The 21,453-nt window shown below is 46.1% G+C and overlaps 1 protein-coding gene across 6 annotated transcripts in view; it reads left to right on the top strand.

Annotated features, from left to right (window-relative positions):
• The window catches only part of TBCE (tubulin folding cofactor E), a 689,063-nt gene that overhangs the window by 488,012 nt on the left and 179,598 nt on the right, over positions 1 to 21,453 (top strand). The gene's annotated exons all lie outside the window — the stretch shown is intronic.

Genomic DNA, 21,453 nt, shown 5'->3' on the forward strand with positions numbered 1-21,453 from the left:
ACCCAGTGGATCCATCGTTTATAAACGATGAGCCCCCGAGGGTTAAACATTGAATTGGATCTGAACTGTTTCCTGTCGAATTTTTAGAACAATATAGTACTTTTTATCCATTGTATTTTTCTTTCCATTTTATTTATTTTTTTATTTAATGTATTTTTTTATTTTTATCATTTATATTTATATTTTTATTTCATTTTTATTCTCAATATTAGTTTTTCCTTTTATAGTTCATTTTTCGGCTTGTATGTATAATTATTTCATTTTGCATGTAAATGTATTTCCAGTGAGCTCCATGGTTTAGCCGAAACTGACGTCTTTAGTCCTTGGAATCGTTTTTGCAGATTGCTATTTGCACTTGTTTGGTCTCTCCCAGCGGCTGTGCTCTGCCTGTGGGAGTGACCTTTTTTCATTTCATCATCATCATGGTTCCCATGTGGATGGTGATTAGTCCTCTGTGTGGGGGATGTTTCCTTCTTTCCTCTATTTAAGACGGTTGAGTGGGCCGGGAATTAGGTCTTTGATAACGCCCCGTATCTTGGCGAAACATGTCAACGTATTTCCGGTGGCACTGACGTCATTCCCTGCTCCTTGGAACGCACTTCCTGGTTTCTGGAACGCACGTCGTGAGCAGCGTCCGGATCCATCTCTAATCCCTTTACATGCCTGTTTTTATCAACTATTTTGTAAGTACCCATTTGTATAGAGAATAAATCCCTTTTCAAACGGTACTTTTCACTATTGGTTCCATTTTTTCCTTTTTTGGTGCCTGGTGATTTTGCTGAGAAATTCCAACAAGAAATCCTTTGATCTGATATGCACAACACCACTCCTGAACTTCTCTGGATACCATCACATAAGCCTGAAGTTACCCCCAGACTGCAAAGCTGAAAGGTCCTGGAGTGTCTGTGGTCCATTGCACTGCAAAAGTTTTTCCATTGCGGATCAGAACATTCAGCACAATTATTTGGACTTTATTTACATGTTTTTTGCTTTGTATATTAACATCTGCACTCATCTACACTTGGTCACACATGTCTAATAACATTTGCGAGCGCCACATTTCCGTAATTTTACATTTCTAGTGAGTAGCACTTTGTGTGTGGCAGCTGCTTTAGTTTTCTTTTTCACTGTTTTTTTACCATTCAGCGCAAGTTTAAATTTTATATTATTCACCATTGGAACATTCAGTTTAATTTTTATTCATCTTTTTTTTTTTAATTGTTATTATTAAATTAAGGACCAGTAGCAGAAGCAATCAAATGCATACATAAAATCCAGGTAAAAGTAAGTAATAAAAAGCCACTGAAATATACATAATTTGCTGGCACGCGGGACATGGATGTGGCGGTATGATGTCACTTCTAAGTTCCGCCCAATGTGTTTCACATGATTAGGGTGCTGTGCATTAAAGTGATACTAAAGCCTCAAATGTTTTTTTCTAAAATTAATAAAAATAGGTTTATATTTACCTGCTCTGTGCAACTGTATTTTACAGAGAGCGGCCCTTTACCTCCTCTTCTGGAGTGCCCTGTTGGCATGCTCTGCTCCTCCTCTTCTCTGTGTGTTCTCATAGCAAGCTGCTTGCTATGGGGGCACACATCCAGCTTGCTCCCAAGCTGGGCTGCGTGTGTCCATAAACATAGTGCAGCTCTGCCTCGCTCCTTGAGAGAGGCCTTTGTGCCTGTGCAAGCAGAGAGAGAGACCAGCGCTGCTGCAGACGACACAGCACTGGATCAATACAGGGCTCAGATAAATATTTAGGGATTGTTTTTGGGAGAAGAAACATGGTGTCAGGGCTGGGCTCAGCCCTTCCTTCTCTGAGCTGGCCGCTCAGCTGTCGGCTAATTGCCAGCTCACATCTCTCTCCACAGTTACCCAGCTGTGGTTGATTGGTTGATTCTGCTCATCAGTCCTGCCTACTTAAAGCCGTCCAGCTCTCTTGATCTTTGCCTTCGCCTTTGTCAACATCACAGTTGATTTGATTGTAGCCGTATTAGTGTAATTGTGACAGAGAAAATTGAGTACTGTCCGTGATACTTTTTTTATTTGCAGGGTATGTCCCCTTCTTCAAGTTCCAAGCAGTACTGATTCACACATTTTTAAGCAGAATGTTAAAGAAAACATTTTCTTTAACATTCTGCTTAAAAATTTGTGAATCAGTACTGTTTGGACCTTGAAGAAAGGGACATACCCCAAAAGCTTGTCCTGAAAAATTGTATGTTAGTGCAAATAAAAAAAGTATCACGGACATTACTCATTTTTCTCTGTCAACATCACAGAGATTTTCTCCTGCGTTCCTGTTGAAGACTTGGTCGGCTGACATTCCTTCTGGTTCCTGATCCTGCTTGCTGTACTACTACATTTTTCTCTGGCTCTCTGACATTTGCTTGGCTGACTACCCGATCTGGTTACTGAACTCTGGCTTGTTTTGACTACGTTTACTCCGTTTACCTTATTATTAAACAAGTGTGATTTGACTATACTTCTGTCTCAGTCTGATTCATGGTTCCTGATAGTAGGCGAAGGCCATGAATTCAGAAGTTACAGTCAATCCACTGGTTGGTAATATTTTTTCCAGATTGGATGAGCAAGATCACTGCATGAATCAGTTTGCCAGTCGCACGGCTCTTGAGTTACCCTGAGTTTGTGGCCTCCTTTAAAAGGGTATATGATGTTCCCGCACGCTCTGCTTCTGCTGCCAAGTGCCTCATCTCCATCAAACAGAGTACGAGAACTGTTGCTGACTACGCCATTGAATTCCGTACTCTGGCAGCAGAGATTGCTTGGAACAATGAGGCCCTCGTGGCTGCCTTTTCTCATGGTCTCTCGGATTCCATCAAGGATGAGATAGCAGCCCAAGATATACCCACTGAGCTGGAGAGGTCGATCACGTTTGCCATCCTTATTGACTCCAGACTTCTGACTCTTTTAAGGAACGCTTGCGAAAGCCTCCTGTACGTTTGCCTCAGAGCTTTGCAGTCCCACCTGTGCCTCCCTCACCTCCCATGCCTCCTGGTACCGAGTCAGTGAAGATGAACCCATGCACTTGGGTTTCACATGTCTCTCTGCGGATGAGAGAGCCTTTAGGAGGTGGGAAAGATTGTGCCTTTATTGTGGCCAGGCAGGTCACTTTTTGAAGTCTTGTCCTACCCGTCCAGGGAATGCCCGAACCTTGAGGTCCTGTCATGGATAGTCCTTAGGTGTTGTTGTTTCGTCCCCACTTATCCAGAAGAATAAGCCCCTGGTTTCGGTCACCCTTTCTTGGGCTGAGTTGTCCATCGAGATACAGGCTCTAATCGACTCTGGGGCTGCATGCCTGTTCATTGATGCTGCCTTTGTATCGCAGCACTCAATTCCGCTGCAGCTGCGTGACACTCCACTTGCCATTGAGGCTCTTGACGGGAGACCTCTACAGCCTGCCCATGTGACTCATGAGACGGTTCCGTTGTCCATTGTCGTAGGGGCTCTTCACCATGAGATAATCCAATTCCAAGTTACTTCCTCACCTAGGTTTCCGCTGGTTATTGGTTATCCTTGGTTACAGAGGCACAACCCCTCTTTTGATTGGCACCATGCTGAGGTTCACTTCTGGTCACCACAATGCACTGAGACATGCTTCCAGAAGGCAGCCAAGGTCCTGTGCACCTCTTCACTGTCCTTCCTGCCGGAGGAGTACCGCGATTTTAGCGATGTCTTTGACAAAGGTCAAGCCGGTAGTTTGCCTCCACACCGGCCTTATGATTGCACAAATGACCTTCAACCTGGTGCCATACCCCCTCGTGGCCGGGTTTACCCTTTGTCAGTCTTGGAGGATAAGGCCATGGAGGAGTATGTTGCAGACGCACTTTCTCGAGGTTTCATCCGCAAATCCTCGTCTCCTGCTGGTTCTGGTTTCTTCTTTGTGAAGAAGAAGAGCGCTGAACTGAGACCTTGTATTGATTATAGGGGTCTCAATCGATTCACGATTAAGAAAGCCTACCCGATTCCGTTGATTACAGAGTTATTTGACCGCCTCAAGGGAGCAACGGTTTTCAGGAAGCTTGATTTGAGAGGGGCATACAATCTTGTGCGGATTATGGAGGACGACGAGTGGAAAACTGCATTTAATAACAGAACAGGCCATTATGAGTACCTCGAAATGCCTTTTGGCCTTTGCAACGCCCCAGCAGTTTCCCAGGAATTTATTAACGATGTCCTCTGAGATTTTTTGCAGTTATGTGTGGTGGTTTATCTTGATGATATCCTCATATTTTCCAAGTCCCTGGAGAGCCACCACACAGATCTCTGTCGTGTGATTCAGAAACTAAGAGAGAACAATCTGTATTGTAAACTGGAGAAGTGCGAATTCCATCGTGAACAGGTTAAATTCCTGGGCATGTCATTTCCACTGCTGGTTTTTCGATTGACCCAGAGAAACTTTCGGCAGTCCTACAGTGGCCCCGGCCCATGGGTTTACATCCTCGGCAGCGTTTCCTGGGCTTTGCCAACTATTATCGGAAGTTTATTCGTAACTTCTCGTCTCTGGTCAAGCCCCTGACTGATATAACCAGAAAGAACAGTAACACGCAGAGTTGGTTTCTGGAGTCCATTAAGGGTTTGATGATTTTCAAGGCTGCTTTTGTTTCTGCTCCTGTGTTGGCACATCCTGATCCTACATTGCCTTTTATCCTAGAAGTTGATGCTTCTGAGACTGGAGTTGGCGCCCTTCTGTCTCAACGTCCTAACTCTGAGAGTGCTATGCATCCGTGTGGCTACTTTTCCAAGAAATTGTTACCTGCAGAGTGCAATTACGAGATTGGTGACAGAAAGCTGTTGGCGATCATTTTAGCTGTGAAAGAATTCATCTCCTTGAAGGTACCACTGTGCTGGTTCTCATTCTTACTGACCATAAGAATCTCACATTCTTGTCTGAGGCTAAGCGCCTCTCTCCCAGAAGGGCGCAATGGGCTCTTTTCTTGTCGACTTTTAATTACATTATCTCATTCTTACCCAGTACTAAGAATGTAAGGGCTGACGCCTTGTCACGACAATTTTCCTCCACTTTCAAGTTAGAGTTGGTTCCGGTTCCTGTGATTCCTCCTGATTGTATTCTGGCTACGGTTCGCACCAGTCTTACTTCTGCTTTGGGTGACAAAATTCTTGCTGTTCAGGTTCATGCTCCTCCTGAGAAACCTTGTGATCGCTGCTTTGTCCCATAGAGTCTCCCTACTGTCATTCTCCAGACTTACCATTCTCCCAAGGCAGCTGGCCACCCTGGGAAGAATCAACTTGTTTGGGCCATTTCCCAACAATACTGGTTGCCTAGTCTATGGGCTGATGTAACTACCTTCGTAGCTGCCTGTTTCGTGTGTGCTCAGAGTAAGACTCCACGACACCTTCCAGTGGGCCTCCTACAACCCATACCCAATGGAGAGAGGCCCTGGACCCACCTGTCTATGGATTTCATTGTGGAGTTACCCAACTCCCAAGGCAACACTGTTATCCTTATGGTGATTGACCGGTTCTCAAAGATGTGTCATTGTATTCCACTTAAGAAGTTGCCCACTTTTAAGGAACTGGCTTCCATTTTTGCTCGGGAGATCTTTCGCTTACATGGGCTACCCAAGGTGATTGTCTCAGACAGGGGTAGTCAGTTTGTGTCCCGGTTCTGGCGAGCCTTTTGTGCACAGTTGGGAATTCAGTTTGCTTTCTCCTCTGCGTATCACCCGCAGTCTAATGGGGCCGCAGAACGAGCCAATCAGTCCTTGGAGCAAATCCTATGTTGCTATATTTCTGACCATCATAACAACTGGTTAGACCTATTACCATGGGCAGAGTTTGCTCACAACAGTGCCTTGAATTCTGCTTCCCGATTGTCCCCGTTTATGGTGAATTATGGTTTCCAACCTTCCATGTTGCCTGACTCGTTTGTTCTGCAGAGTATTCCTGCGTTAGAGGAGCATCTCTGTGGTCTTTGTTCCACTGGGGCCCAAGTTCAGGAGGCTTTGCAACATGCTAACGATAGGTACCTACCAGGTTGGGGACAGGTTGGCTGTCATCTCGTAACCTCCGACTTCGTGTTCCTTCTTTGAAGTTCGCACCTTGGTTTATTGGGCCTTTTCGTATCTTTCACAGGATTAACCCAGTGGCTTACGCCTTGGACCTTCCTCCTAGTATGCGCATCTCAAATGTGTTTCATGTCTCCTTATTGAAACCTGTGGACTGCAACCGCTTTACCACCTCAGTGCCACGTCCTCACCCTATACAGGTTAAGAACCATGAGGAGTATGAAGTACAATCCATTCTTGACTCTCGTAGGTTCCGTGGGCGCATACAGTACCTGGTGCATTGGAAGGGGTACGGTCCGGAGGAACCCTCTTTGGTCTCATCCTCGGATGTACATGCCCCTATCCTCCGTGATTTCCATAGAAGTTTTCCCCTCAAGCCCGGTGGTCCTCTGAGGTGGAGGGGTCATTGAGGAGGGGGTACTGTCAGGGCTGAGTTCAGCCCTTCTTTCTCTGAGCTCGCCACTCAGCTGTCGGCTAATTTCCAGCTCCCATCTCTCTCCACAGTTACCCAGCTGTGGTTGATTCTGCTCGTCAGTCCTGCCTACTTAAAGCCGTCCAGCTCACTTGATCTCTGCCTTCGCCTTTGTCAACATCACAGAGATTTTCTCCTGCGTTCCTGTTGAAGACTTGCTCGGCTGACGTTCCTTCTGGCTCCTGATCCTGCTTCCTGTACTACTACGTTTATCTCTAGCTCTCTGACATTTGCTTGGCTGACTACCCGATCCGGTTACTGAACTCTGGCTTGTTTTGTCTACGTTTACTCTGTTTACATTATTATTATTATTATTATTATTATTATTATTAAACAAGTGTGATTTGACTATACTTCTTTCTCGGTCTGATTCATGGTTCCTGATACATGGACTTTTTAGGAACCACTGATAAAAGCTAATTTTAATTTATAACACTTCACATATAGATTATAAAAACATTACTGTAGCAGACTACAGTTGGAACTTGATATCTCCAATTACAGCTGCTTGAATCGGGGTCGCAGAACCTGAAGACACCGATGGTAGTCAACACAGCTGGATTAACTGGGTAGTGATAATGAAAAAGCTCTACATGTTTCGTGGAGACCTCTTCTTCAGGAGATCATATACATTTTTCTATATGGAATAGAAAGACATCAAGTAAATATATGTAGCGGGCATCTCACTCTGTTACCCGCGATCCCGCCAAGCTGGCCGCCGCGATGTACACAGGCTTTCCAGCCTCAAAGAGGGACACAGCTGCCTGTCATGTCTGCATGGGCTTTTTCACTCCCCCCCTCCTTCTTCCTGTTTCACTGACTGAGTTTACTGTAATGTAAGCTGGCACACAGGTTACTCTGTTCCTCCCATTGCCCCTATTGGCAGGAAGAAGAAAGCCAATTAAAGGCACAGTTACAGCAACCAATCATGGGGACTTTAACCAGCTGCAGGAAGCAGCTGCTGAAAAGCATTCTGGAATCTGTAGTTCCTATCTAAAATGGCCCCAAGACTCCATTTTGTGTCCTGAGGGAATGTCAGACACCATGAGGCAGTGAGAGAGATCAAACCTGGAGGAGAGATGATGTCTCTCAGATGATCTTCCTGCGCAATTCAGGCCCCCATCGCCAGTCAGGACATCCAGCCTGAGAGAGGAGGATCCCAGGTGCATATCGAGGTGCACCTGCACCAACAGTGAATCGTTCCAGTGTGAGGTGACCAGCCAAGAGAGCCTGTCTGTTCCAGAGCATTCGTTTGAGCCTTGATCGCAGGATTTGGTGAAAGGGCATTTTTGCCCATCTGCAGGGAACAGAGACACTGTACTACAGAAGGAGTTATTTGAACACTGTATACAGACATCATTGCTGGTAGTCATCTTGCTGACACTTGTAGTACCACAGAGATAAAGGATAAGGCTATCCATTTCTGGGACAATGTATACAGACATCATTGTCCTCTCACCTTGTTGAACAAAACCCTGCCTGTTTCACTTGATAATCTGGGTCAGTTGTGTTGTTTGGCCCTGCTACCCAGGATTTTAAAGCGGAGTTTTGCTGGAAAAAAAATATTAAAAGCCAGCAGCTACAAATACTGCAGCTGGTGACTTTTAATACATGGACACTTACCTGTCCAGGGAGCCCGCGGTGTCGGCAGCCGAAGCCGATCCGTCCTTCGGCTCTCGGCTGCTGCCGCCGCCATCCTCGGTAAGGGAATAAGGAAGTGAAGCCGTGCGGCTTCACTTCCTGGTTCCCTACTGCGCATGCGCAAGCCGCGCTGTGCATCCTCACAGGTCCCTGCTGTATTCTGTGTCTCACAGAATACAGAGGGGGAGGACGGGGTAGGTGGCGTTGGTCACCACAATCACCGCGGTGATCTATGCCAGGAAGTGGGAGCAAATACCTGTATTAGACAGGTATCTGCTCCCTCCTCCCCCCTGAAAGGTGTCAAATGTGACACCAGAGGGGGGGGAATCCAAAAAGTGGAAGTTCCATTTTTAGGTGGAACTCCACTTTAAGTGCACCAACAAAAGTGGCTAGCTGAAGACACCAAAGCTTATCTTTGTTCAAAAGGACTAAAGCTACTAGTGTCATACGGATCCGCACACACATATTCAGGGCTCTGCGTGTGCATTGGGTGTGTAGGACAGTTTATCTAGAAAGTTAAGCCATTACTTATTGACTTGTATAGAGTGTTTAAAGTTGGGCCTGTTGTGTCAGGGGACAGAAGAGAGAGGCCTGACACTCATTCCTCTGCTCTCCTCCTGCCTGGACCCATAGAACTAATCTGAGTAAAGGTAACCAATCCAATTTAAAGTGTCATATTGTGCTTTATTTACCAATATAGTGTGCCTCTGCTCTTGGGGACATTTTCAGGTTTGGAATCCCCTGAAAGCAACTTGAATATAGGATTGAGAGCTATATTGCTCTTAAATCTTACTTATTGGTCTCCAGTTGATTACCGTATTTATCGGTGTATAACACGCACTTTTTTCCCCTTAAAATCAGGGGAAAATCGCTGCCTGATCTTCAAAATCGCCGACCGCGATTTGAAAATGGCGCCGCCGGCGCTGAAATACACAGAGCCGGTCCTCGGCTCTTCTCGGCCACTTTCAGCTTCACCCGAGCGCCGCCCGAACCTAGGCGAGTGTACTCGCCTAGGTTCGGATAGCTCCGCTCACAGTCACGCCCATCCCGGGCGGGACTACGAGTGGAGCTGAAAGTGAACGAGAGCCGCCGAGAAGAGCCGAGGACCGGCTCTGTGTATTTCGGCGCCGGCGGCGCCATTTTCAAATCGCGGTCGGCGATTTTGAAGCCCAGGATGGCAGGGGATCACAGGATCGAAGGCTGCACTGGGGCAAGGCTGCACTGGGGAAGGCTTTACTGACAAGGCTGCACTGGGGAAGGCTGCACTAACAAGGCTGCACTGGGGAAGGCTGCACTGACATGGTTGCACTGGGGCAAGGCTGCACTGAGAAGGCTGCAATGATGGGCATTTAAATTTAAGTTTTTTTCCCTTCAACTTCCCTCCTAAAAGTTTTTTTTTTCCTTAAAATTCCCTCCTAAACTTGGGGTGCGTGTTATACGCCGATAAATACGGTATTTGAATATATACTGTTACTGTCTGTTATCCTTACACAGAAATATTGCAGTAAAGACTAATTTCTGTGCTTTATCACAACGTTTCTCATTGGTCATTGCACTTACAGTTTTGCCAGATGTGCCAAAGGGGGCTGAGGATGTTATTAGGGTTGAGAGACAGAGTAACGGACTGAACTAACTTAAGGAGCCCCTGCGGGGGTACCGTTACCTCTACATGTGTATATATATCGAATATAGTGCTTGAATAATAATCATAGAAAAAATAGCAGGACTGTGTCTGAAATCCAGCAATCAAAGGGAGAACTGCACACATTAATGAGTTGTGGCTATAATATTTAGGGAGGTTGTGGAGGAAACAGCTAGTAGATGGTAATACGGGTAATGCATTAAGGTAAGGAAAAAAATTAAAACTTTTGGCTTTAGAACCACTTTAATGTGCACTTCATTAACTATTTTACTTGGACCACGGACCTAGAACTTACATGCAGCTTGGGGGCTTACGCACATTTGTGTATAGCTGCCGGAATGCTCCCATGGAGACTGCTGCGTTCATACCAATGCGAATTGGATGCGGGTTACCCGCATCCAATTCGCATGACAGGAGATTGTGACCGGCTCTCTATGGAGCTGGTTCACATATCTCCGTTGCGGCTTGCACAGAAACTTGCATCTTTGGCTCCATTTCAGAGCCAAATTCAGGCAAAAATTCGTCCCTGATTCGTCCCTGAAACGGAAAACAGGGACGCACCGGACCCCTGCTGCGAGCTGCATCGTTATTGGGTGTGAACCCAGCCTCAAAGTATAAGTCCACCCTAACACTAAAATCCCTGCATCTACAGACTTTCACGATCTAACACTAAACTAGCTAGCCCTGTAAAGAAGAAATCGCTATACATACCTTTTTTGAACCCGATCTGACCCGATCCCACGCTGTGGAGACTGGCGCAGAGGACACAGCCAACAATGGAAGCCCCATAGTAAGTCTATGGGTGACTTTACTCCTCATTCATTTCGGCTCTGTCCTGTGCAAAGTTTCCACAGCTGGAGATCGGATCGGCTTCAAAAAAGGTATGTATACTAATTTCTTCTTTACAGGGCTAGATAGATTAGTGTTAGATTGTGGATGTCTGTAGATGCAGGGATTAAAGTGTTAGGGTGGACTTGCACTTTAACTCTAAACCGATGACCTGTAAAGGCGTTAAAAGTATCACCAATGGAAAATGTAAGGCTTGGTATCTATTTACTCAGCGCCAGCTCATTGTTTATATTTTACAAAAAACTATGAAATATATTGTATTTGTTTGCACAAAAATTTGCTTTAGTGTAGCTTTTACTGAAAATATGTGTTTGATAAACTGCTAATATCATGTGACATAAAAAATTGGAGCAGTTTATTCTCCAGGGTTTCTACTTTCAGAAAATATATTATGTTTGGGGGTTTTAACTAATCTTCAGCAAAAAGGTCCATGTAGCATTTCTTAAGCTGGTCATACATTATACAATTATCTTATTCAATTTTCTTTAGATTTAGACCCCTTTCATACTGGGTCGTTTTGCAGGCGCTATTGCGCTAAAAATAGTGCCTGCAAACCGATCTGAAACAGCCGCTGCTGTGTCTCCATTGTGAAAGCCTCGGGAGTGGTGCGCGAGCAGGACGCTGAAAAAAGTCCTGCTAGCAGCATCTTTGGAACGGTGAAGGAGCGGTGTATACACCGCTCCTTCACCGCTCCTGCCCATTGAATGCATGCAAATTGAAAGTATTTAGGTTCTACCTTTTAGTATATGGTTTTGTTATATCTAAAGGGAAGTTGTACAAGAAAATTGAAAAAAATCTGAAAAATCTTGGATGTTTTTTACGACGGAATTCCGCTCAAGCTTGGCTTGCATACACACGGTCACACAAAAGTTCTCTGAACTTTCGACCGTCAAAAACACGGTGACGTACAACACTACGAGGAGCTGAGAAAATGAAGTTCAATGTTTCTGAGCATGGGTGTTTTTTTGCGCGTCGGAATTGCATACAGACGAACAGAATTCCCATCAAGAACTTTTTCCATCTGAAAAATAGCTCTCAATCTTTTGCTGGCAGAATTTCAGACAGAAAAAGTTGGATGGAGCATACACACGGTTGGAATATATGACCAAAAGCTCCCATCACACTTTTTTTGACGGAAATTCCGCTCGTGTGTACGGGGCATAAGTGTGCATGCCACAGCAACGTTAGTGCATTGCCATGTGTTATACTGTATTGCAATGCATGTCTGTCAGCCAGGTGCATTGGTGTGCCATTTGGAAAAAATTAAAACACAGTGCACCAAAGCATGTAATGTGTGTTAATATATAAAAAACCGCGCTAGAGGAAATATCTATGGATTAAAAAAGCAGCAGCATACAGTGCGACAACACAAAAAGTCCAATATAAAATACAAAAACTGCGCTAAAAAAGGAGTAAATGTCCAAAAAGACTTTATCTATGGGCATCCAACAGAAGCACAAAGGGTCTTCTAAACACCATAATGTGTACATAAAAAGTAGGGTAAGGCGCCCGACCACCGTAACTGTAAATTGCACTTACCAGACAGCAAGTAGTATAAGCAGATGGCTTACAACCCAGGAAGGGCCTTTTTGATGTAATGAATATTTCCGCTCTCTCCAGGCTCAGATCACCGTCCCCTCAGTACATGTACCAGAAAAAAGAGAAAGAACAAGAGAACTGGCCATAGTGTAGTATGTCTAAGTTACAAATATAGACACTTGAGTTGCAGCAAATTTATTATTGCAAGTGCTGTATTTTTCATGTACCCATTCACTTGTTGTAGCACTTTGTGTACAGCAGCTGCATGTTTTGCATTTAGTGTTGGTCATATTTTTGTTGTTTGCATAGCGTAATTATCAGAAACCATGAATCAGACCGAGACAGAAGTATAGTTCAATCACACTTATGTTTCTAGGAACCATGAATCAGACCGAGACAGAAGTATAGTTCAATCACACTTATGTTTCTAGGAACCATGAATCAGACCGAGACAGAAGTATAGTTCAATCACACTTATGTTTCTGGGAGGCACAGTGGTGTTCTGGGTGGCACAGTGGTTACTGGGCGGCACAGCGGTGTAGTGGGTAGCACTCTCACCTAGCAGTAAAAGGTGACAAGTCTCTGGTTTGAATCCCAACCATGACACTACCTGCCTGGAGTTTGCATGTTCTCCCTGTGCCTGCGTGGGTTTCCTCCGGGTACTCCTAATAATATAATAGATGAGCATCTTAATTAGACACAATGTATAGGGACAATTGTAAACATGCACTCACTCAGGATGGACTGGTGTCTTTATTCAACCTTACTAACTATGTAACTATGTTTAATAATAATAAGGTTAACAGAGTAAACGTAGTCAAAACAAGCCAGAGTTCAGTAACCGGATCAAGTAGTCAGCCAAGCAAATGTCATAGAGCCAGAGATAAACGTAGTAGTACAGCAAGCAGGATCAGGAGCCAGAAGGAACGTCAGCTGAGCAAGTCTTCAACAGGAACGCAGGAGAAAGTCTCTGTGATGTTGACAAAGGCGAAGGCAAAGATCAAGTGAGCTGGACGGCTTTAAGTAAGCAGGACTGACGAGCAGAATCAACCACAGCTGGATGAGAGATGGGAGCTGGCAATTATCCGACAGCTGAGCGGCCACCTCAGAGAAGGAAGGGCTGAGCCCAGCCCTGACTGTACCCCCTCAATGACCCCTCCCTCTCGGAGGACCACCGGCTTGAGGGGAAAACGTCTATGGAAATCACGGAGGAGTACAGGGGCATGTACGAGGATGCACCAGGTACTGTATGCGCCCACGGAACCTACGGGAGTGAGAATGGATTGTACTTCATACTCCTCATGGTTCTCAACCTGTATAGGGTGAGGACGTGGCACCGAGGTGGTAAAGCGGTTGCAGACCAAAGGTTTCAATAAGGAGACATGAAACACATTTGAGATGCGCATACTAGGTCCAAGGTCTGTGAAGGATACGGAAAGGCCCAATAAACCGAGGTGTGAACGTCAAAGAAGGAACACAAAGTCGGAGGATGCGAGACGACAGCCAGACCCTGTCCCCAACCTGGTAGGAAGGCGCAGGCAGGCGTCTATGGTCAGCATGGAGTCTGTTAGCATGTTGCAAAGCCTCCTGAACTTGTGCCCAAGTGGAACGAAGACCACGGAGATGCTCCTCTAACGCAGGAATACTCTACAGAACTAACGAGTCAGGCAACATGGAAGGTTGGAAACCATAATTCGCCATAAACGGGGACAATCAGGAAACCGAATTCAAGGCACTGTTGTGAGCAAACTCTGCCCACAGTAATAGGTCTGACCAGTTGCTATGATGGTCAGAAATATAGCAATGTAGGAATTGCTCCAAGGACTGATTGGCTTGTTCTGCGGCCCCATTAGACTGCGGGAGATACGCAGAGGAGAAAGCAAGCAATTCCCATCCGTGCACAAAAGGCTCGCCAAAACCAGGAGACAAACAGACTACCCCTGTCCTGGACAATCACCTTGGGTAGCCCATGTAAGCGAATCATCTCCCAAGCAAAAATGGAAGCTAGTTCCTTAGAAGTGGGTAACTTCTTAAGTGGAATACAATGACACATCTTTGAGAACCAGTCAACCACAGTAAGGATAACAGTGCTGCCTTGGGAGTTGGGTAACTCCACAATGAAATCCAAAGACAGGTGGGTGCAGGGCCTCTCTCCATTGGGTATGGGTTGTAGGAGGCCCACTGGAAGGTGTTGTGGAGTCTTACTCTGAGCACACATGAAACAGGCAGCTATGAAGGCAGTTACATCAGCCCATAGACTAGGCCACCAGAATTGTTGGGAAATGGCCCAAACAAGTTGATTCTTCCCAGGGTGGCCAGCTGCCTTGGGAGAATGGTAAGTCTGGAGCACGGCAGTACGGAGACTCTATGGGACAAAGCAGCGATCACAAGGTTTCTAAGGAGGAGCATGGACCTGAGCAGCAAGAATTTTGTCACCCAAAGGAGAAGTAAGACTGGTGCGAACCGTAGCCAGAATACGATCAGGAGGAATCACAGGAACCGGAACCGACTCCAACTTGGAAGTGGAGGAAAATTGTCATGACAGGGCATCAGCTCTTACATTCTTAGTACCGGGTAAGAATGAGACAATGTAATTAAAACTCGGCAAGAAAAGAGCCCATTGCGCCCTTCTGGGAGAGAGGTGCTTAGCCTCAGACAAGAATGTGAGATTCTTATGGTCAGTAAGAATGAGAACCAGCACAGTGGTACCTTCAAGGAGATGAATTCTTTCACAGCTAAAATGATCGCCTCCCTTTAAGAGCGTGCTCCTAATCTCAGCTCGTTACCTGTAGAGAAGACACCTGGGAGCCAGAAATCTTGTTAATTGATAAGGGATCAAATACTTATTTCACTCATTAAAATGAAAATCAAATTATAACTTTTTTGAAATGCGTTTTTTCTGAACATTTTTGTTTTTGTTCTGTCTCTCACTGTTAAAATAAACCTACCATTAAAATTATAGACTGAACATTTCTATGCTCAGTGGGCAAACGTACAAAATCAGAAGGGGATTAAATACTCTATTCCCTCACAGTATGTTTCATGTAATGTAACAATCCAAGCTGAATTTTTGGCTGCTGTATCTTACTTTAGTACCATTTCATACATGAAAGGCTCACATCTTTCAGGTGTTATGCCTCATACACACGTTCCGAATATTGTACGACCGATCATAGGACTGTTCTCGCTTTATTAGGCGCAAGTAGAAATTGAAAGTCACGAAAATTCTCGTACGACAGACAAAAAAATCAGAAGTGATGTCATGTGTTGTAATGTATTTGTATTGTATTTTCGGACGACAACTATACCAACTAAACGAAAATCGTACAATCTGGAATTGTACGAGGAAAATTTTCGTGTATGTCCGATCGAATAATATCGGATGAACGGTCGTGATTGGCTGTCGAAAGAAGTGTACACACAATCCGAATATTGTACGATCCTTCCTCGGACGACTGTTTTCGTACGATATGCGGATCGTGTGTACGGGCCATTAGTCTGAGCAAAAGTAAATTCTTTTTTAATACAGCTCTGCAATACATTGCAATGTTTGGGGAATCCAGCTAGATTGCAGCATACAGGCTTTGCAATTAAAGTTATGTTCATTAATTTAAAACCACTTCAGCCCCGGAAGATTTGGCCGCTCAATGACCAGGCCATTTTTTGCGATTCGGCACTGCGTCGATTTAACTGACAAGTGTGCGGTTGTGCGATGCTGTACCTAAACAAAATTGACATCCTTTTTTTCCCACAAATAGAGCTTTCTTATGGTGGTATTTGATCACCTCTGTGGTTTTTATTTTTTGCGCTATAAACAAAAGAAAAGCGACAATTTTGAAAAAACACAATGGGGTTGATTTACTAAAGGCAAATTCACTTTGCACTACACGTGCACTTGGAAGTGCAGTCGCTTTAGATCTGAAATGAGGGGAAGCTCTGCTGATTTTATCATCCAATCATGTACAAGCAAAAATGCTGTTTTTTATTTTCCTTGCATGTCCCCCTCAAAACTACAGCGACTGCACTTCCAGGTGCACTCGCGCCTGCCGGGCACTCTCATCGGCTCCTAGTGGTCAAAAGGCGAAGCGACATAAGGTATTGTCGTTTCGCCCAGGGGAGCCAACCTGCCGCAGTACAGCTGCGGCGGCTGGTCAGGAAGGGTTTAAAAGCTTCTCTAAAAAAATTGTAGGAGAAGCTCCGCGCTTAGGATCAAACAAGGGTTGCAGCCTCCCCAAATAGACTCCCATAAGGGGCTATAGTAAATTATTACCTGCAGGGGTAAGAGGAGCTGGTGAGTGGGGACCCTTAAGGGGGAGCACAAGAGTCACCTGATCTGCTGAGCACTTGGTCACTTCGGAATTTTTGGCATTTGTTACAGCAAGATTGCTTATCACTTCATTGGGACTATTTATGCCAGCATGCACATCACTTCTTTGGGACTATTTATGCCAACATACATATTAATCTTGATGGACTATTAGTTATATACAGGGCTTTCTTTCTGGCGGAACGCATCGGAACTGCGTTCCGCCACCTATTGTCAGGCATTCTGTCTCTAAACAAACTTCCTAATCTCTGTATAGCCTGCGCCCCGCCTTCTGAGGAGGAAACGCAGATAAACCTCTGCGCAGCTGAGCTCTGTGTAGTCCCATGCCGTCTCCTCCGCCCCTCCCTGCAGATGATCCATGATCTTTGCTTCCCTGCTGAGACGAGTGTGACAGTGGTGATAGGTTAGTAATGTGATCCCAGGGAGGGGGTGTGGCCAGCCTCGTCAGTGCTGTGCATGCCATGCAGACATGGTAAGTCACTAAAGTCGATGTGTGTGCTGCTGTAGATAGATTTAGAATCTAGATTGGTTTGTGGAGTGGACTGTCTGTATTTAATCTCCCAGATGGGACATCATACACCTGACCCTGTCAAGCTAACATAATGGAGTTACATTATGGAGAGGGAGGAGGATGTTTTTGGGTGAAGATGAGATACATTTTGGAGAGCCTCTTCACAATGTAACTCTCATCTCCACCCAGAATCATCCTTATCCCTCATCCCCACCCTGGATCATCCATCCCTCTCCATCATCCTCATCCCCACCCCAGATCATCCATCCATCCCTCTCCATCATCCCCACCCCGGATCATCCACCCCTCTCCCTCATCCCCACCCCGGATCATCCATCCATCCCTCTCCATCATCCCCACCCCGGATCATCCATCCATCCCTCTCCCTCATCCCCACCCCGGATCATCCATCCATCCCTATCCGTCATCCCCACCCCGGATCATCCATCCATCCCTCTCCATCATCCCCACCCCGGATCGTCCATCCCTCTCCATCATCCCCACCCCGGATCGTCCATCCCTCTCCATCATCCCCACCCCGGATCGTCCATCCCTCTCCATCATCCTCGTCCCCACCCCGGATGATCCATCCCTCTCCATCATCCCCACCCCGGATCATCCATCCCTCTCCCTCATCCCCACCCCGGATCATCCATCCCTCTCCCTCATCCCCACCACGGATGATCCATTCCTCTCCCTCATCCCCACCCCGGATCATCCATCCCTCTCCTTCATCCCCACCCCGGATCATCCATCCCTCTCCCTCATCCCCACCAAGGATCATCCATCCCTCTCCCTCATCCCCACCCCGGATCATCCATCCCTCTCCATCATCCTCATCCCCACCCCAGATCGTCATCTCTCTCCATCATCCCCACCCCGGATCATCCATCCATCCCTCTCCATCATCCCCACCCCGGATCGTCCATCCCTCTCCATCATCCCCACCCCGGATCGTCCATCCCTCTCCATCATCCTCATCCCCACCCCGGATCATCCATCCCTATCCATCATCCCCACCCCGGATCATCCATCCCTCTCCCTCATCCCCACCCCGGATCATCCATCCCTCTCGCTCATCCCCACCACGGATGATCCATCCCTCTCCCTTATCCCCACCCCGGATCATCCATCCCTCTCCATCATCCTCATCCCCACCCCGGATCGTCCATCCCTCTCCATCATCCCCACCCCGGATCGTCCATCCCTCTCCATCATCCCCACCCCGGATCGTCCATCCCTCTCCATCATCCCCACCCCGGATCGTTTTCCCTCTCCATCATCCCCACCCCGGATCGTCCATCCCTCTCCATCATCCTCATCCCCACCCCGGATCATCCATCCCTCTCCCTCAGCCCCACCCCGGATCATCCATCCCTCTCCCTCAGTCCCACCCCGGATCATCCATCCCTCTCCCTCATCCCCACTCCGGATCATCCATCCCTCATCCCCACCCCGGATCATCCATCCCATCTGTTTGCTGGGCAGTCTCTTTCCTGGGCACTCTTTACTGGGCAGTCTTTTTGCTGGACTAATCTGGGCGGTCTCTTTGCTGGGCAGTCTCTTTACTGGGCGGTCTCTTTGCTGGACTAATCTAGGCGGTCTCTTTGCTAGACTAATCTGGGCTGTCTCTTTGCTGGACTAATCTGGACGGTCTTTTTGCTGACAGTCTCTTTGCTGGACTATTCTGGGTGGTCTTTTTGCTGGCTGTCTCTTTGCTGGGAATGTCTCTCTGCTGCACATTTGGGAATGTCTCTTTGCTCAATATATGGGGATGCATGCTTTGGTCCATGTGAGTCGCAGGCCTAAGCTGTCTTTTTGCTGGACTAAGTTGGGCGGTCTCTTTGCTAGACAGTCTCTTTGCTGGACTGGACGGTCTCTTTGCTGGGTAATCTCTTTGCTGGACTGGGCAGTCTCTTTGCTGGACTAAGCTGGGTGGTCTCTTTGCTGGGCTGGACTGTCTCTTTGCTGGATAGTCTCTTTGCTGGACTGGACGGTCTCTTTGCTGGGCTGGACGGTCTCTTTGCTGGACTAAGCTGGGTGGTCTCTTTGCTGGGCTGGATGATCTATTTGCTGGACTATGGCTGTCTCTAATGCACTGGGAATGTCTCTGTGCCGCACACTTGGGAATGTCTCTGTGCCGCACACTTGGGAATGTCTCTGTGCCGCACACTTGGGAATGTCTCTTTGCTTCACATTTGGTTATGTCTCTGTGCTGCACATTTTACTTGCATCACTGTTCTCTAAAGGGGCGGTTCTAGGGGGGCGGTCCTAGGGGTGGGTAGGGGCGTGGCCAGGGGAGTGGGGTGAGTTCCACCACCTTTTCTCTGAGAAAAAAATCCCTGGTTATATGTTTACTTATTTTTATTATCGGCATCATGTTTTGATAACGCAGTGCTCACTTTTTTATTTATAGTTATACATAATTTGCTTTTGCGGTTTTTTTATGGTGCCGTTTTTTACAGGTGGAATACAGCTATTTGTGTAGGGTATTAAGTACTAATCACCTAATTAATGTGTAAGCAGAGGTTTTTTGGTTTGTGTTTTTTGCACCTTAAATCAATCATATGTCACATTATATGTTGGTATATGTGATTTATACACTTTAGACCATCACTATAGGAGTATAGCAGCTTCTGGGTGGTGCACCATTGTCGTCATTCTGAGGGATTGAGATATCCCTCTCCAGCTCAGGGTAGCGCCGTTTACCCCATTTTATTTATTTTTCTAATTAAACAGTTTCTTAGCGGCAAAATAAGACAACACAAGATAAGTCTCACAGACTTGAAGAATTCTGAACTGCAATCACAGTTAAACAGTCCCCAACTTTTGGAGGGGGTAAGTTCCCCTGCCAGCAAGTTTCCAGCCAGGATACTGACATGCAGCCTCATAGCTGTACACAAATCCAGAGACTCCTGTCTCCATCCTTGTCTATACTGCTTCAGCCAATGAGAGGACATCTGCATTTTGATGCAGTTTCCCTGGGCCTGTGCTCCACAAAAACTTAAATTCCTGGAGTGCCAGGAACCAATGGATGACCCTGGCATTCCTCCCTGTACCTTGTCTCATCCACGTTAAAGGAGCATGGTCCAAAATCAGCCTGACTTTCCTCCCCAAGAGATAATATCTGAGTGATTCTAAGGCCCACTTTATGGCCAGACACTCCGCTGCTGTCAACTTCCTACTGAGGAAGACTACCCAGGTGTTCCTCTTCATGAACAACCTGTGAAAGAACCGCTCCTAACCTCACATTGGAAGCATCTGCCTGAACAACAAATTCTTTTGAAAAATCTGGTACTATCTGTACAATGCCAACGTGAGCGCGAAAAAAGCCATTCCAGTCTCTGCCTTCCACTCAATCATTACTGACTTCTGACTCTTGTCAGATCGGTCAATGGAGTTGCCAATATGGCAAAGTTGGGTACATACCTCCTGTAATATCACCCAACATCCCCTAGAGTGCATGTACCTACTTCTTTTTGAGGGGAATGGGGTCAGTTATGTATGCTTGACTTGAGGTTTAACCTGCCCTCTACCCACGATATACCCCTGGTATTTTACCTCCACCATTCCCAAAGCAAATTTTCAGGGTTCACTGTAAACCCCTCCTGCCAAAGGGAGTCAAACACTGACTGGACTTTGGGCAAGGGGGATTCCCAGTCTCTGCTAAAAATTACCATGTCATCCAAATATGCAGAGGCATACTCCGGGTGAGGTCTTAAAACCCTATCCATTGCTCGCTGCTTGTAGTCCAAAAGGCATTCTTTTGTACTGAAAACTCCCGCTTGGGGTAGAAAGTGTTTTTCTCTCTGTCAACGAGATTTGCCAATATCCCTTAGTAAAGTCTTATGTAGTGACTGGACCTAGTCTTTCAATAAGCTCATCTACCCGGGGCATGAGGTAGGCATCAAACCTTGAAACTTCATTAAGTTTCCGCAAAGCATTGCAGAATCGCCTGTTGGGCTTCAGTACCAACACAATTGGGCTCAACCACTCACACTGCGATTCAATAATTTCCAGGTCTAACATCATCTTCATTTCATCTAAAACGACCTTCCTGTAAACCTCTGGTATACGGTAAGGACCGACACAAACTTTGACCCCTGGTTCCGTGATAATTTAATGCTCTGTTAGTTGAACCTGGCAAGTTTGAAAATGTTTCTTTATTTCTCTGCATGAACTCATTTACTTGCTGACTTTAGGTTTTAGACAGGGTATTTGCTACTTGGACACTGTCCACACCAACCTGGTGCTCAAGTCTTGCAACAACCAGGGAGTTTACCAGTTCCCTGTCTCTCCAGGGTTTTAACACGTTCACATGATATACAGTGGGGATGGAAAGTATTCAGACAGCCCTTAAATTTTTCACTCTTTGTTATATTGCAGCCATTTGCTAAAATCATTTACGTTCATTTTTTTCCTCAT

Source organism: Aquarana catesbeiana, linkage group LG04, assembly GCF_042186555.1.
Source record: "Aquarana catesbeiana isolate 2022-GZ linkage group LG04, ASM4218655v1, whole genome shotgun sequence".
Taxonomy (NCBI): Eukaryota; Metazoa; Chordata; class Amphibia; order Anura; family Ranidae; genus Aquarana; species Aquarana catesbeiana.